General features: G+C 45.1%; 1 pseudogene; it reads left to right on the forward strand.

Moving 5' to 3' along the window:
- Positions 1–13,937: 13,937 nt before the first annotated feature.
- On the forward strand, positions 13,938–14,907 carry LOC149458304 (28S ribosomal RNA; annotated as a pseudogene; the record flags this gene model as incomplete).
- Positions 14,908–18,380: the final 3,473 nt, after the last annotated feature.

Genomic DNA, 18,380 nt, shown 5'->3' on the forward strand with positions numbered 1-18,380 from the left:
AGAGATCTCGCCGGGTGGTGCCTGAGAGTACCTAACAGCCTGCCTGACCATTCCACCTCTCCAGCCCTGACTACGCCTGTGTTCCTGAAGCCTGCTACTTCCCTGTGTCAGTCCACACATCTCTGGTCACACCCAGATCCCTAACAATTAGATTATCATAATCTAGCAAAGTTGCAGATTTGATGCATCAAATTCAGTAAAAGTTACCTTGTTCAAGCAAGTGCCCTCCAGTCTGGACATTTTTTTTCATTTTGGAGTGAGAAGATACTGGAAAACCAGGAGAACTTTAATCTTTTACAAACACCATATTCTATTAACGTTGTCACTGAAGACTCCACATTAAGTCCTATTATTTCCCAGTATATACTAAGCTGGTTGCTAAGACAATGAGAGGAAAGGGGGTGTCCCAATGAGCCTCTTCAACCCCCTTTCCCCCACTGGCCAGTTCTACTCCTTACTCGTGGAATCCTACTGGCCCTCTCTCCAGCATCCTCCCTTTCCCCCTCTTCTAGAGTTGCCATCTCATCCCTTTAAAACCAAAGACAAAGACAATTACACAGGTTCTGAGGCTAATTTAATGCAGATAAGGCATTAAGTGAGTTTAATTACCACCTTAATTAGCCACACAACCTGTATAATTAATATGTGTTCTGTTTTAAAGGTTGAGGTTGCAACCCTACCCTCTTCCCTCCTCCTGCTTTCTCCCCACTTCAGCTTTGCTCTCTCTTCTAAGGTAATTTGTGGACCTTTCAAATGATTAAATAAGGTAACTTGAGAGGAAAGATGGTTATGTTTGTGTCACGTATAGCTTATTCTGTAATGATACCTCATGATATACTGTTCTGTATGTTTGTAATCTGTTATACATCTCTACATCTTGGATTATTTCCTCTGGAATAAAGAATCTATATAAAAAAAAACAAAAAAAAACACTATTTGGATAATGTTGCAGTAACTAAAAAGAAAATGGCCCGGTAGACATCAAAAGTGAAAAAAAGAATTCTACTTGCTGGCTATGGAGCTCTATGCTTACAATCTTTAACCACTTGCTTTCTGGGACAATATTTAAATTTTTCACGCAAGTTAAAAATCAGTATTTTTTTGCTAGAAAATTACTTAGAATCCCCAACAATTATATATTTTCTGAAAGCAGAGGCCCCAGAGAATAAAATGGTGGCAATTTTTATGTCACATGATATTTTCACAGCCTTTTATCAAATATAATTTTTTAGGAAAAAATGCACTAAAATGAGTTTTAGTGCACAGAAACAATATAATTCCCATTTTTAAAGTAAAATAGAAAGATGATGTTGTGTCATGTAAACAAATACCAGACATATCAAGATTTAAAATGGTGCGTTCTGGTATGAGCTGGTATAATTACAGTAATACTAGCCCATACCAGAACCCCAACTCCACCTTGGTGGCGCCTGAGTCGAAGTGGAGCTCTGTGTCCATTACTGATCCAGCCACAGGCCTATCCATCTGGTCCATCAAGAATCACTTGCATCTCATCAGTCCATAAAACCTTTGAAAAACCTTTCTTCAGATATTGCTTGGCCCAGGCTTGACGTTTCAACTTATGTGTCTTCTTCAGTGGTCGGGTTTCAGTCTTCCTTACCTTGGCCATGTCTCTTCGCACTGAACACCTTGTACTTCTGGGCACTCCATGTAGGTTGCAGTTCTGGAATATGACAGCACTGGAGGATAATGGGTTCCTGGTAGCTTCAAGTTTGATTCCTCTCAAATCTTTGGCAATTAATTTGCGCCTTCTTTTTCTCAACACGTTTCTTGCAACCCTGTTGACTATTAGCATCAATGCATAGATGGTTCTGTGATCACGCCCCAATATCTTAGTAATTTGAAGAGTGCTGCATCTCTCTGAAAGACTTTTTAGAATTTTTGACTTTTCGGAGTCAGTTAAATCTCCTTTTTGGGCCATTTTGCCTGAGAAAAAGAAGCTGCCTAAAAATTATGCACACCTTGATAAAGTGGTTTGAACTTCTTAGGCCACACCCTCCCTCATTACAAAAATACACATCACCTGATATGCTTAAATCCAATAAGCATTCAAGTTTATATAGTTTGGAGTCAGACAATATGCATAAAAATAATGATTTGATAAAAAAAAACTCACTTGACTAATAACTGAGCACACAGTGCACATTCACTTGCCTATGTCATGGTTGGTGTCAGTACTGTCCACCAAATGCAATGGGGTGATAATAATTTTTGTGGCTCCGCAAAGCATTGAAACATTGCAATGTAAAGCATCAGGTCCATGGAATGTACGCATTCCCATGTGGCTGTGTTTGCAGCTTAAAGGGGGGCGGTGAAAAGGCATCAACTGCCTACTTTAACCACCCTTCAACTGCCAGTGTAATTTAAGCCTTACATTTTTGGGCATAACACCAACATTTCATGGCCACAAAATATAGACTAAAATTGTTTACAATGAAATTTGTGGGGTTTTTTTTAATTCTTGTTCAAACTTTTTATTGGTATTATAACATAGGAAGGAATACATTGACAGTAGGCAATAGACATTATATCAACAGTAAAGTGCGGGGGAAAATATATTCAGTGTCAATTGCATTATATATCAAGGGAGAGTCAATAAAACAAAGCAGTACAACCTATAATGCCAAGTGAGTGAAAATTCTTGTCAAAAAGTAGTAGCATATCACACAGACATTAAACGATGGGGATGAGGACTCTCCAGAGTTGCTTGGGGAGTTAGGGGTGAACAGAGGGGGACTGAGGGGGGGGTGAGAGAGGGGTAACGAAAGTGACTCCATGGTTGGAAGGGAAAGGGGTAGCGTTTTGTGTGTTCGGTTCACAGTGGTGCCATACTAATGCTAAGAATGCACGGTTTGCACATCAGGGAAGAAGGAGCGATTCATCAAAGTTCTGCGGGAGGAAGCCTTCTACCCAAGGATTCCAGACATTTAGGAACTTAGGAATTGCGTCAAGGATTGTGGCTTCCACCTTTGCGTGTATCATGGCTTGTGTTACTCTAGTTTTAACTGCAGCAATGCTTAAAGTGGGGGATTTCCAGGATTTTGCAATAACCTGTTTGGCTGCAGTGGTAATTTGTAGGATGAGTTTGAATTGCGACGTAGTTACGCTAGGAGGGCGTAGATTGAGAAGTGCTATTGTAGGGGATGGGTGAAGCGGGGATGCACTAAATTTGGTGAACATGTTAAAGACGTCCGTCCAGAATGTTTGGGCTATTGGGCAGTCCCACCAAATGTGATAATGCGTTCCCGGGTCTACACAGCCTCTAAAGCAGTTAGGGGAGTAATTGGGGGTGTATTTTGCCATTCTCGCCGGAACCAAGTACCATCGTGTTAGAACTTTATAGTTGGTTTCCAAGGCAACAATATTCTGCGAAGAAGTTTTTGTGTTGGCCCAGATGTGGTCCTAGTCTGACGGGTCTAATTGTTGGTTTAGGTCTGTTTCCCATCTGTTGATATATGAAGGGGGGGATATGGTGGCCGAAGTTGTGAGTATAGCATACAGGCATGAAATGAGGCCGCGTCTATGGGGGTCTTTATGGCAGGCCCGCTCAAAGGGGGACATGGTGTTAGTTTGGGTAGATATCGCAGAGTAGGGGCCATAAAAGTGTTGTAATTGTAAATACCTGAATATTTCAGATGCTGGGAGGTTATGTGTTTCCTGTAATGAGGTGAAGGATTTGAATTTGTTCCTCTGTAGGAAATGATGAGTGCGGAGAAGGTTCGTAGAGGTCCATAATTTAAAGGAGGTTGGCGATGACCATGCTGGGGGAAAGGCTGGGTTCTTGAGATACGAAAGTAAAGGGTTATGTGGCGATTGGAGAAGGTAACGAGTTTTCAGTTTATCCCACAATGATAGAAAGTGGGAAGTGATGGGATTCGTTATTGAGCGGCGGTCGATTGGTCTTAGCCAAAGTAAATTAGCCGTGGAGAGGGGGTCACATGCTATAGATTCAAGAACAACACATTGTGGAATTTCATAGGTTGCATGGTATTTCGGCAACTGAGCTAGATGCGCCGCCTGGTAATATTTATTGACATCAGGAAGACCAAGACCGCCGCTTAGCTTGGTACGGTAAAGGGTAGAACGGGGTATACGGGGGCGGACAGTGCCCCATACGTAGGAGGAAATGCGGCGCTGTAATACACGAAGATAATGGGAAGGTACTGGAATTGGGAGTACTCTAAATAAATATAGGATTTTTGGGAGGATTGACATCTTTATGACTGCTATTCTGCCTAGCCATGCTAGAGGTAAGGAGGACCATTTAGTCATAAGAGCAGTGAGATGAGTTAGCATGGGAGTATAGTTAGCTGCATAAAGGTCTGATAGGTTGGGGGTCAGTTTGATTCCCAAAAAAGGAATATGGTGCTGTGACCAAGAAAATGGGAGGATCTGTTTCAGGTGGGCTAGCTCCTTAGGGGGGAGGGAAATATTAAGTGCCATAGACTTGTGAGAGTTTATTACAAGGCCAGAAAGTGAGCCAAACCTCTCGAGAAGCCAGAGAAGAGAGGGAGAGGAAGTTAAGGGAGAAGTAAGAAAAACTAGAACGTCACCAGCAAAGAGGCATAATTTGTGATGAGACCCGCCTAATTCAAGTCCCCGGACATCCGGATTAGCTCTAATTAGGAGGGCTAGTGGTTCTATGGCCAATGCAAAAAGTAGGGGGGAGAGGGCAGCCCTGCCTTGTACCACGGGTGATAGGAAAATGAGCAGATCTATGTCCAAGGTATCTAACTCTGGCCGAGGGTTCTTGATATAGAGAGAAAATCCAGGTTAGAAAATGAGGGCCAAAGCCCCAATGGCGCAGAATGTAGTGTAGATATGGCCATGATACCGTGTCAAACGCCTTCCGGATGTCTAAGGACAGGAAACAGGCAGGAATGTTGCGAGATTTAGCAATATGTGCCAGGAGAGTTGCACGTCTGATGTTGTCTCCGGCTTGTCGAGTTGGGATAAAGCCCACTTGGTCATTGTGGATTAGAGAGCCTATACACAAGTTTAGGCGCGTGGAGAGGATTTTAGCTAGCAGTTTTATGTCAATGTTAAGAAGAGAGATTGGCCTGTAGTTGGACCACTGTGTGTGGTCTGAATTGGGTTTCGGAATCATTGAGATGTTAGCTTGGACTGTTTCTAGGTTGAAGGTATGGCCTGATAGTACAGCGTTTAATGCAGTAGTGAGAATGGGCGCTAGAAGGTGGGCAAATGTTTTGTAGTATGTGGCAGAAAAGCCATCAGGTCCTGGGCGCTTACGAAGCTTTAAATTTTTAATAGCATTTAGGGTTTTGATTAAGGTGATGGGTTGTTCTAATGCAGCCAGGTGGTGTTCAGAGAGCGTCGGAAAGGAGATGGGGGCCAGAAGGGTGTCAGCCTGGGTGGAGTCAAAGGGTGTGGAGTGGGAATAAAGTCGCGAGAGATGTTTGTGAAAGATTTGTAGGATGCGTTCCGGGTTACTAGTGAGGCTGCCAGAAGAGGTGCGTAATCGAATAGGTCTAGTAATCTGATCAAGCCTTCGAAGCGAAAGAGCTAGAAAGGTATTGGGTTTATTTGCTTTTGTGTAGTATTTGTGCCGAGATCTGCGAAGTGAAAGCTCCACCTTGTCTGTGAGAAAAAGGTCAAGAGCTAATCGAGCTTGCTCTAAAGCTTCACGATTAGCCGGCGTAGGGGTTGCTTGGAAGGCTTGATGGGATTGGTTAAAGGTTCGTTCCAGAGAAAGACATTGCTGTCTTTTCGCTTTATTTAAAAAGGAAGCTTTGCTAATACAGAAGCCTCGTATAACCGGTTTGTGCGCTTCCCAGAGGAGAAGTGGAGAAATTTCGGGTGTTTGGTTCATGGATATGTAGTCTTTAAGAGCGGCTTCGATTTCTGAGCTGTGGGTTGGGTTTGCTAGTAAGTTGTCGTTAAAGATCCAAGAGGGATCAGTAGAAGATGGGGCTAAAGAGGCCATGGACGTAAATACTGCGCTATGGTCTGACCAAGGGATTGGTAGTATTTCAGAGGTCAGGAGCCGGGGGGAGGAGCTGGCAGTTATGAGAACATGATCTATCCTAGAAAAAGACTTATGGGGGTGGGAGTAGAAAGTATATTGGCGCTGTATTGGGTTCAGTTCCCTCCAGGTGTCTATCATGGAGTGACACTGTAGTACGGCTTGAAGGGTTTGCCTGGAAGTAGGGAGGGGGGAAGGTTGAGGAGATTTGTCAAGAAAGGGATATAGGGTGCAGTTTGAGTCTCCGCAGACAAGCAGAGTGCCTTGCTTGTGGTGATCTATTATCGAAAATAGGTGGAAAAGAAATGGTAAGGGGCCTTGGTTCGGAGCATAGTATGAAACTATGGTGACGTCTGTGTCTAGAAGTTGTCCTGTTAGTAGGAGATATCGACCCTCTGGGTCTTTGATTTCACTGCATAGTGTGAAGGGTGTGGTGCGGTGGAAAGCGATTAGTACCCCTCTACATTTAGTCGTAGCTGAGGCTGTGTAGACCTGTGGGTAACGAGGGCCGAAAGACTTAGGTGTAGATTTGGGAGTATAGTGTGTTTCTTGCAGGCAAACCACATGGGCCTTAAATGATGCAAAAGCACTGAAGGCTTTGTTGCGTTTCTGCGGCGTGTTGAGGCCCTGAACGTTCAGGGTGAGAATGTTTAACGGGCCCATTGGGAGAGTGCAAGGTGAATTATATGATAAAGTATAATCTGTTTGGGGAGAGTTTGGTAGTCACTGTGTAAGATAGCCTGATGGTATAGGAGATTGGGTAGGGTCATGGAGTCATATGAAGGGGAGGATGGGGGAGTATGACTTGGGAAGGGTATCAGTAAAAGGGTATAAGGGGCCATTCTAGGCCAAAGAAGTGGTCCCCGGGAACACCCAGAATCAGGGTGATCCGAGGAACGGTGATAGCCCAGGTGCTATTAAATAAACAATAGCACAAGGGCTAGTGGAGAGTGCACAGATACGCGGGCCGTGGGGATGACAGCATTTAAATATATAGATAGCAAAGAGATCCCGGGGAAAAAAAGTAGTAAATATATTCCCAAACAATTCGGGGGTCCTGAGCTCGGGCGGCATTAGTCATGGTGGTGGACCAATAAGAAGGGAAAGAGACGGCATCCTATGCCACCAGAGCTGGGGTCCCCAAGCACAACCTAAGATATAACCTAGGTAAAACAATATAAGAAAGAAAAGTAAACTTTATATACGATTCAACAGGCTCTCAAGAACGTAGGAGAGACAAAAAGTTAATTCAATCGTCCGCTGACGGGAAAGCCAAAAGATAAGAGCTTTCCAAAATTGAGGACTTGTGTAGGGGTACACAGCGTTTGCATCAGAGCATGAGGCAGGGAAGATAAGAACCCTGGGAGGCGTCTTCAACGTTAGCTAAAAGATACATAACCTGGTGTACGTGGTAAAGGAAAAGTTGAAGGACGCGGTTCAGTCCATGGTATCTTGTGAAGAAGTGCCTGGTGAGGAAAAACGCCCTCGTTTGTGGATACTGAGCTGACCATTGGTGGAGCGTGTGGGATAAGATTTCCGCGGTGAGCAGGATGTAGATCTCCGTTTGGAGCCCTCTGATGGTGTTGTTGGAGAGTGTAGCTGAAGTTTCCGCAGGGTGTCCAGCAGGTCTTCGGGAGTTTTGCAGGTGTAGTCTTGAGTTTGATATCGGAACCGTACAGCGAAGGGGAAGCTCCATTTGTATGGTATGGCGCGTTGTTGGAGTGTTTGCAGATGGGGTTTCATAGCCCTGCGTTTAGTGATGGTTGTAGGGCAGAGGTCCTGAAATAGCTGGTAGATATGGCCTTGAAATTGTAAAGATTCCGCGTTACGGGCCGCTTGTAGAAGTTGCTCTTTGGTGCGGTAAAAATGGAGTTTGGCTATAATGTCACGCGGCCTGCCATCGGGGCGCCGTGTGGCCAATGCCCTATGAACCCTATCCATTTCTAGCCGTTCGATTGGAATGGCAGGCTCTTGAAATAGCGCCGTAATGGTTGATTGGACATCGACAATCGATTCCGGGAGGCCACGGATTCGTAGGTTTGAGCGTCTTGCTCTATTTTCAAAGTCCTCCAGGCGTGCGTGTAGCGTTGCATTTTCATCACGTAAGAGGTCGAGGTCATCGGTTTGTGTCTGTAATGAGGCTTCAAGATCGTCTACTCTCAGCTCTAGGTCAGCAGTGCGCTGTCCCAATTCGCGGATTTCTCTAGACAGTGTAGCGGTAATACGGTCAGAGGTTTGCTGCAATGCTTTATGTAACATCTGCTCAAAGCATGTAAGGAAGTCAGGGGGTGCAAGTTCAGGTGCTGAAGTGAGAACTGGGGTGTCTGGGTCAATATCAGACTCACCCTCTGATGCACTGGGACGACTGGGCTGTGTATCCTGCAGGGTGCCATATGAATTTGCAGCCTGCTTGCTGCTACGTGCTGGGGCGGTGGCCATCTTGGAGGAGGCCTTTGCAAGTGCCTCCTTAATAGATTTATGTTGTGGTGGGGCTTGGTGGCGGGGTACTCCCCTAACCATCTTATTTCCAGAGAGGGGGGTTGCCACTGCGATCGGAGCCCCCCCGCTTTGCCCTGCGGTGTTGTGCGGGCTCAGAATAGAGGTTGGTGGGCGGGCCTCCGCTCCGCTCACCGTGGAGACAGGGCCGCAGCTCCCTGCTTGCCGCCAATCAAGCCGGGACGGGTCTGAGCAGGGTTGCCGTGTAGACGGATGTCTCACGGTGCCTCCTGCGTGGTTGTGCCGGCCGGGATCCGCGGACGGACTGCTGTGTCACCCGACGGGGAGACGGAGCTCTATCTCGGCATGTCCTCCCCGCCGGCCGCGCATGCGCACTCTGGGTTTTTTTAATTCTAAACATTATCAATTCCGATACATTTTTTTTTTTTTTGCTTATAAAATGCAACACATTGGTATAATGCATCTAGCTTCTCTAGTATCACCTAACAGTTCTTCCATCGTTTAAAGGATAAGTTCACCTTTTGACCAAAAATAATAAATGCACATTTTTTTGAAGGTAAAAAAATGTGCATTTATTATTTTTGTTTGCAGAAGCCTGTAAAGGAATTACACCAGTGATCGGCAGATTGCTGGTGCCATGCAGGTCTCCTGCAGATGTTTCAGTATATCTGCAGAATGTATGGGAAAGCAGATATACTGACAGGAAGATTCAATGAACTACCACAGTGCCCTACAGTGGACAGCGGCTGCAGCATTGGGAACATGTTACATGTTCCACTCTAAAAATAAGTGGAACATGTAACAAGTTCCCAAAGGTAAACTTATCCTTTAAGATGGAAGTGGCTAAATGTCTCCAGCCAGACCATGCATAACTTTTGTTTTCCTATAGAATTTTCTGGCAGTTAATTTGGCATTTACATACTTTACACTGTTTAGTTTTTACCGTGATTGTCAGAAACACACTATATTGCCAATAGTATTGAGATACCCCTCCAAATCATTGGATTCAGGTGTTTCAATTCTCCAAAATCTCCATTGCCACAGGTGTATAAAATGAAGCACCTAGGCATGCAGACTGCTTCTACAGACATTTGTGAAAGAATGGGTCGCTCTCAGGAGCTCAGTGACTCCAAGCGTGGTCCCGTGATAGGTGGCCACCTGTACAATAAGTCCATCCGTGACAGTTCCTTGCTGCTAAATATTCCACGCTCAACTGTCAGTGGAATTATAACAAAGTGGAAGCAACTGGGAACAACAGCAACTCAGCCACATAGTGGTGGGCCACGTAAAATGACAAAGTGGGTTCAGCGCAAGCTGAAGCGCACAGTGTGCAGAAGTTGCCAACTGTCTGCAGAGTCAATAGCTAGACCTTCAAACTTTGTGTGACCTTCAGATTAGCACAACAACAGAGCATAGAGAACTTCATGGAATGGGATTCCATAGCAGAGCTGTATCGAAGCATTACATCACCAAGTACAATGCAAAGCGTTGCAGTGTAAAGCACGTAGCCACTGGACTCTAGAGTGACATATCAGGCTTCTCTATCTGGCAATGCAATGGCCGTGTCTGGGTTTGGCAGTTGCCAGGAGAATGGTACTTGCCTGACTGCATTGTGCCAAATGTAAAGTTTGGTGGAAGGGGGATTATGGTGTGGGGCTGTTTTTCAGGTGTTGGGCTTGGCCCCTCAGTTCCAGTGAAGGGAAATCTTAAGACGTCAGCATACCAAGACATTTTGGACAGTTTCATGCTCCCATGGACTGGCCTGCCTGCCTGCATGGACTGGTCTTGATCTCAACCCGATAGAACACCTTTGGGATGAATTAGAGCAGAGACTGCGAGCCAGGCCTCCTCCCCCGACATCAGTGCCTGGCCTCATAAATGTGCTTCTGGAAGAATGGTCAAACATTCCCATAGACACCCTCCTAAACCTTGTGGAAAGCCTTCCCAGAAGAGTTAAAGCTGTTATAGCTGCAAAGGGCGGGGCCAACTCAATATTGAACCCTACAGGCTAAAACTAGAATTTCTGGCTCACTTTTGTTAAAAGGAAATTAAAGCTCACATAAAGTTTTGCCATGCAGGGATTTCAGCTTCACAAAGCAGTCAACAGAACTGCCAAGCTTCCTGGCTCTCTGGTCAGATTAACTACTGTTCTTTTCCCTGGTCTCCCAGACCATGGGATATTCAGGCTAGATCAGCTTTCATAACAGCACCTTGCTGCATTGGCTCATTTCTGGCCTCTAGATATGGATTCCCGAAACACCCTAAGCTCTCATACTCCTCCTGAGACTTATGGACTCCCTCCAGTCCCCTGGACTCACTATCCACCTTGGCTTTCCCAGTTTCTCCATACTCATGCAGCTGTCCTGACTTTCCCAGTCCTGTGGGCAATGAATCCCCCCAACATGGGGTGTCTCTACTGGCTGGAGCACACACCTGTCACCTCAAAGGACTGTCTCCATAATGGAAGCCCTGAGCTATGATCAGGCCTGGCTTATAAGGAACTTGCACACCTGTACACTCACACAGTCCACAGGTCTCTAACAAGACCCAGATACAGGATTGAAGGTTTTGTCCCTCTGAAGACACTTTGAAACCTTCAAGTTCCATACCATGATCCAAGATTACAAAAACCAACAAATACTGACAGGCCAATCTTCATTCAAAAGCAATGCTCTGGAGTTTTGCACTCTGCTCTAAAGTGAATCCTGTGTGTCTTTTTCCTATAATCACACAGTATCAAGGCCTAGCACTAGTATAGAATATATGAAAGCAACAGCTTGTGGTGATATCTGGTATGGGTTAATTTATATAATTAATGGAAATTTCAACTTTAAACAGCGCTGTTTAATTCTGAAAGCACAATTTCACTTTCATACTTATTACTTAAGCTAAACAATTAATTTTACCAGAGACAATTTGAAACTGTAAAGCAGACATCTTGCTTATTACATCATAGTGTGACAAATAGCACCATATGGTTCAGGGCTTGGTCTACATTGGGATATAATATATTTTTTGCATCTGTGGCGTTTCTTCAAGTAAATATTGGCTCCGGAAGAATAGGATGGCTTTGACAGAAACCACGATCCTAGTTTGTAAGTGGATCTTTGTGGTTGGCTAGTTTTGGGGCCCAAGCACAAGGTCCTACCTCCTGCTCCAGTCCTACCACAACACAATCCCTCCTGCTGAGGCCAACCCCTCCGCCATCTTGTGCCCTGCTCCTCGTCATATGCCTTGTCACGACATTCCCAGCCACAAAACTCATATGTCAGGAATGGACTCAGCACTGGTGGTGGGACTCACCTGCCGTGTGGGCTGCAGTACCAGGGCTGACCAGCAGGTTCTCTCAGCAGCCAGAAGCTCACTCCTGCAGTCAGCCAACACCTGGGGCTGATTGCAGGAGGTGTATTTAAGGAATGACCAGGCCTGTGATCAGTGCCTTGGTGTACGTTTCCCATGAGCCCCTGTACCTTGTATCCTGTGTTCCTGGTCCTCTGCCTATCTGATTTGTTGCCGAATCTGCATTGTTCCTGACCCTGCTGACCGTCTTCTGTTTAACCCCTGGCTTGAATGACCATCCTTCTGCCTGATCCTCTGTACCGTGCTGCCCGTGAGTTACTGAACCCGGCTTGTGACCCTGACCATTCTCTGCCTGATCCTCTGTACCGCGCTGCCCATGAGTTCCTGAACCCAGCTTGTGACCCTGACTATTCTCTGCTTGCTCCTTCGGTACCTCGCTGCCCGCACGTTGCTGACCTGGCCTGCCTGACTACGCCTTACGCTACCCAGACGATCCATCCATCCTGCACGGATCCAGCCATCCCTGCTCACACCTTCTGCCTCTTCACATCAGGCTTCCTACCTGCATATACCTCTGGCGGATCCCTCTACCACGAGCAGGTGTACTCAGGGGCCGCGACCTGGTTCCTGTCTGCTCCAAGTCCATCCCCACCATCAGGGGCCCTGGTGAATAAGCAGACTGGGACTTAGACTCCGCGCCCTGGGGAATCCTGTCCTGAGGACTGCTAGGGGTACTACGAGATGGTTGTTAACAGAACCATATGGCCGGCCTGACCCTTCCACCTCTCCAGCCCTGACTGTGCCTGTGTTCCTGCACATACTAAGATTAGTGGAAGGTTGGTTTTTTTACTGTGCGTTGTATATTAGGGTAGCTAATAATAAATTATATTATTATATCATTCCTGAAGCCTGTTACTTCCCTGTGTCAGTCCACACATTTCTGGTCATAATCGGATCCCTGACATCATATCTCAAAAAATTAATGCCCACACAATAATTAGTTTCACTGCATTTTAATTATGTTTTTCAAGGATTGGCAAGATAGTCACATCACTAGGATATATATTCTGGAGTCACTTGACAGCCAATCACATAAAGTGGATGATCTGCCATAATTCCAAGTGAAAATATATGTAGCACCTCACAGTAATTTCCTTCTAGCCTCTCTGCTGCCCAGGCTTATCAGTACTTTCAGGATTGTGTTCTCTGTAGACACCTTCTAGCTGGGTATACCTCTCCCGGGAACCTGCCAGGGAAGCAAACTCATACAGGGATCTCCAGCCCGGCCTAACAGGCCTTTTGAAATCCACCCTAGCCCCCACCTTCTTAAGAGACAGAATGTCTACAGACGGCTACTCCTGCATACAGACCTACTCCACCTGGCTTCCTGCTCTATCCAGGGTCCATAGGTGTGTTGGTGACATGCTCACAGGTGTGGGGTGTTTGGCTTCAATGCCCCAAGACTGTGTATGTCCCTCCCCACCTAGCTTATATGTGGATGCTGACTCACCACTGACATTACCGTGGGAGGGCTTTACCTAATAGGGGCCTAACACCCAGTGTCACTATTTGCTGTACCAAACACTATTCTGGTACAGAGTCACCTAGTGGCTAACTGCATCTGCCTACAAGTTATTTTAGGCTCTGTGGCCAAGGGGAGTAAGGGAGGGTTTACTAACCAAAACTTTATGCCACCACTCCACACTGGGGTTTCATCTGGCTGAAGAAAATAAAGCCACAGATGAATTTAAAACATGAAGCTTCCAGTTTAAGAAGATGGTGTGATGAACGTAGAGGCTATTGTATTGGTTGCACCAGTCAAAGTGTCGCACCATCAACCATAAAAGTTAAAGAGCTAAAAGCAAAACATTTTTTGCGTTTTGGATAGAGTAAGGGAGGGTTACAACCCCGTCAGGTTTTTTTGGTATCTGCATCCCTCCGGGGAGATTTCTCTTCACTTCCTTCCGGGTGTTGACACGATGTGATTTCTGCCCAGTGCTCTGAATATCAATGTGAAGAAATTCAATGAAGCGCGGGTAAACAGCGGAAGTAACTATGACTCTCTTAAGGTAGTCAAAAATCATCTAATTAGTGACGCGCATGAATGGATGAACGAAATTCCCACTGTCCCTACCTACTATCTAGCGAAACCACAGCCAAGGGAACGGGCTTGGCAGAAAGAAGACCCTGTTGAGCTTGACTCTAGTCTGCAACTGTGAAGAGACATGAGAGGTGTAGGAAAAGTGGGAGGCCCCGCCCCCGGTGAAATACCATTACTCTTATCGTTTTTTCACTTACTCGGTGAGGCGGGGGGCAAGCCCCAAAGGGCTCTCCCTTCTGGCTCCAAGCACTCGGCGCAACCCACTCCAAGGACAGTGGCAGGTGGGGAGTTTGACTGGGGGGGTACACCTGTCAAACGGTAATGCAGGTGTCCTACAGTGAGCTCAGGGAGGACAGAAACTGTAGAGTTAGGACCACAGATTATCAGGGTGCCGTGACGTGGCTCTGTGGCTTACGTATGTATTTGCAAATGTGTGCTAACTAAATCCCTGTTAGACAGGTTAATTCGGTTGTTGGCAAGCTGGCTGGCAAGTTGCCCAAGAATATTGTTAATTTTGGAGGTTCAGTGGGTGCATTGGACACCCTGGCTGCCGTTGTGCTACATGCTGGGTGTCGGGTGCGCTCCCATGACCTTAATGAGGGGTGGGCTCCCTCAGGTTCACCTGCCCTTGTTTCTATCCATTTAAATGCATGTGCCTCCATTGTGAGGACTCTGGGTAGACCTGGGTAGGTGACCAGTTTTTTCTTTCCTTGCTATATAAGCCAGTTATAGACTTGGGTGGTGGCCATCTTTTTATTTGCAGAACAGAAACCTCCCGTGGACCAGAAGGGCAAAAGCTTGCTTGATCTTGATTTTCAGTATGAATACAGACCTTGAAAACGGGGTCTCACGATCCTTCTGACTTTTTGGGTTTTAAGCAGAAGGTGTCAGAAAAGTTACCACAGGAATAACTGGCTTGTGGCGGCCAAGCGTTCATAGCGAAGTCACTTTTTGATCTTTCAATGTCGGCTCTTCCTATCATTGTGAAGCAGTAATAGGGAACGTGAGCTGGGTTTAGACCGTCGTGAGACAGGTTAGGTTTACCCTACTGATGTGTTGTCGCAATAGTAATCCTGCTCAGTAAGATAGAAAGGTTCAGACATTTGGTGTATGTACTTGGTAGGCCGAAGGATGACTTTGAGCTGCGAAATTCTCTCCGGAGGAGATCGGGCACATCCCTGAGAAAGGGGAGGGCATGCACGGTGGGTGGGCCCGGGCACAGGGAGCAGTCACTGGGAGCTGGACCCCGGCCGGGGTGTGCTGGGATGGAAAGTATGGAGCCGCAGGGTGGAGGGAGATAAGACAGATCTTTATTTCTTTGATCACTTCAATCCCCAGGTTGTGACAGCAGAGAATTGGTGCAATCATCCCAATGTGATTGCTGGACAGCATTCTCCATAATGTATAATATTGTGGACACAGTGAATACAAAACCTGTTCTGGTCATGACTTGGTTATGGGCATATGTGATGAAGTCTTCCTAGAATTTGTTTGAATCCCGCACAACATTTTTATTACCTTTTGATCCTGCTGGGAAACCTGTTATTTCCCCACTTCCTGTAACAGGACAACAAAGCCTTACTTTAGCAATACCTTTTAAGCAGTTACATCTACAGTTTTTTCTTTTAGAAAAATATTTAAACCACATGAATAAAAACTGTAGATATTGTAACTCATTCTTAATTGTTCTTCCTGATTTAATGTGGTTTTGTATACTTTACTTGCATTTGTCAATAAAAAAAGTTTAACAAGAACTTTAAGGGCGCCATTCTGGTGTTCTGGTGTTCAAAAGACTCCTACTACCTTTTTCCTCCAACTTTTCCCTCATATGTGTATTGTGATAGGCCTGTCTTCCATAGGCTTGCATAGAATAGCACTGATTGGTAAGCATTTCTTTTCCCTCTCTTCAGATCTGACTCATCCTTTCCAGGATTGGACAATTCAAATACCCTTTTGTTAACAACAAAACCCTTTGAAAGGAAAATTACATATGCAAAGGGTTCACAACCTTTTTGGATGAAAAATGTAAGCACAGGTTGGACGGGGTCTCCATAAGTCAAGGTTTCCATGCATTCCTGAAAGGGTGGTCACTCTCATTTCATTTATAAATAAGTGGATTGGTATTCCAGCATGACAATGACCCAAAACACACGGCCAATGCAACAAAGGAGTGTCTCAAGAAGAAGCACATTAAGGTCCTGGAGTGGCCTAGCCAGTCTCCAGACCTTAATCCAATTGAAAATCTGTGGAGGGAGCTGAAAGTTCGAGTTGCCAAATGTCAGCCACCAAACCTTAATGACTTGGAGAGGATCTGCCAAGAGGAGTGAGCCAAAATCCCTCCTGAGATGTGTGCGAACCTGGGGGCCAACTCCAGGAAACGTCTGACCTCTGTGATTGCCAACAAGGGATTGGCCACCAAGTACTAAGTCATGTTTTGTGATGGGGATCAAATCCTTATTTCCCTCATGAACATGCAGATCAGTCATCATTTGTTAGACGCATTTCTTTTGAATTTTGTGTCGCTATTCTGTCTCTCAGTGTTACAATACACCTACCATTCAATTTTTTGACTGATCATTTCTTTGTGAGGGGCGAACATTCAAAATCAGCCGGGGAGCAAATATGCATTTCCTTCACTGTATGTGGAAAACCAAGAGATTTTGGTCCCATTTTTCAGATAAACTAACCTAGCCCCAAACAGTCTGTTATTTATAGAATTTCCCCTTGGCAGCAATTCCCAACTATCTTCAGAACATGGCGGTATCAGAAGATATATTGTACACCCACCCTGATCAAACTCTAACCAAAATATATTCATAATTACAATATTTAGATCTGGTAGCCTCCCTGGCGGTATTCCCGAGTGTAGCTCGGGGTAAAGTTTCAGTACCACAAGCAGTAACCCCGAGCTACACTCGGGAATACACTGCAGTGCTGCTCCGGGATCTGTTCTTCTCTTACCTTGTCCTGCGCTCCCGCGATGTCCCTCCTGCAGTGTCCCCTGTAATGTCCTCCGGCCGATACCGGCATCTGTCTTCTGGGTTCCGTACCCTGCGACGTCAGGACATACGGGGGACGGAACGGCGGGAAATTTGAAAATGACAAAAAGTGACATTCACTAAATACACTAAAATAAGATAGTATAACATTACTGTATCAAATAATTTCACATACATTTTGTCCCGACTGCTTTGTCCGGCGCTCTGCCTGCATTTTTACTGTTCTTTCTGCCTGGAAACTGAGAAACGTCCATGGCGTCCAAAAAGTGTCCCTTTAGGTCAAAAAGTGGTTTTAGACCGGCTAGAGAACAGCGATAGTAAATCAGAACCACTTGCAGAATTGAGTGATAATGATTCGTGGGGGAAATTCCTCATCAGACACTGAAAACGATTCTGCGACTTTGCTCAGCGATGTGCGAACTTAGCGCTATATTTCAAATTTCAGTGTTTTTGGTTTGATTATATTATTGAATTCAATGTATTATTATTATATTATTATTTTTATGATAATTTATGATTTTGCATTTCAAATTTTAACATACCCGGGATGTTTACTAGACTCTTGTTCGGACAGATTTCAGTGAGTTATTCCTAAAAATTACAGGCCTACAATAAAAAAATACATATTTCTATGCAAAAAAATGTACCGCTTTGAGCACAGAAATATGGATATAATCAGACCGCTAGGGAGGTTAATGAAGATTGCACATAATCCAATCTGTAACACTAATCCATTGCACTCTGCCTGTCTTTCTTCTTCCGCTCTCTACGGGGTAACTGAGCTCTGTGATGACTCCCAAATAATATTTTGGCCAAAAAGGTTGAGAAGTACTGCCCTAGCGGTTGTAAATCAACACAGAAATAATCTGAGTGATTTGTATCTGCTATAAATCTTTTCTATAAAGCTCCCGGTCTGACATGGCTCTTAGAGACAAGAAAAATCATGTTTTCTATTCTCTCAGTACAGTAATACCTCGGTTTAAGAATTTAATTCGTTCTGCAGGATTGTTCTTATAGCGAAAAATTCTTAAACCGAAACGCCATTTCCCATAGGAATGCATTGAAAACCAATTAATCTGTTCCGGAGATCAGAAAAAAGTAAACACTAATAAATACCGCATGAGTTATTTTATCAAGTCATGCGGCATTTTAGTAGTGACAACCATGTGTTAATATTTCACTGTCATCTGAGTTCCCCACTGACAGCTGAATGTAAAAGAATTGCCGGCGATTAAAAAAATAATTTAAAAAACTGCGTGGGGTCCCCCTTCACATCCATACCAAGCCCTTCGTGTCTGGTATGGATTTTGAGGGGAACTCCCACGCCAAAATTTAAAACAAAATGGCGTGGGGGTCCTCCCCAAAATCCAAACCAGACCCTTTTCAGAGCATGCAGCCTGGCAGGTCAGGAAAGGGGGGGGGGGGGGGCAAACAATATTTCTTTTTAGTTTCCTAAAAGAAACAACATTTCCGTTAACTTTGGGGAAAGTGACAGCTAATTCTGTGAGCTATAGTGAAG

This window comes from Staurois parvus, unplaced genomic scaffold (genome assembly GCF_062004578.1).
Source record: "Staurois parvus isolate SC_StPar_1 unplaced genomic scaffold, SC_StPar_1.0 ptg000288l, whole genome shotgun sequence".
Classification (NCBI taxonomy): Eukaryota; Metazoa; Chordata; class Amphibia; order Anura; family Ranidae; genus Staurois; species Staurois parvus.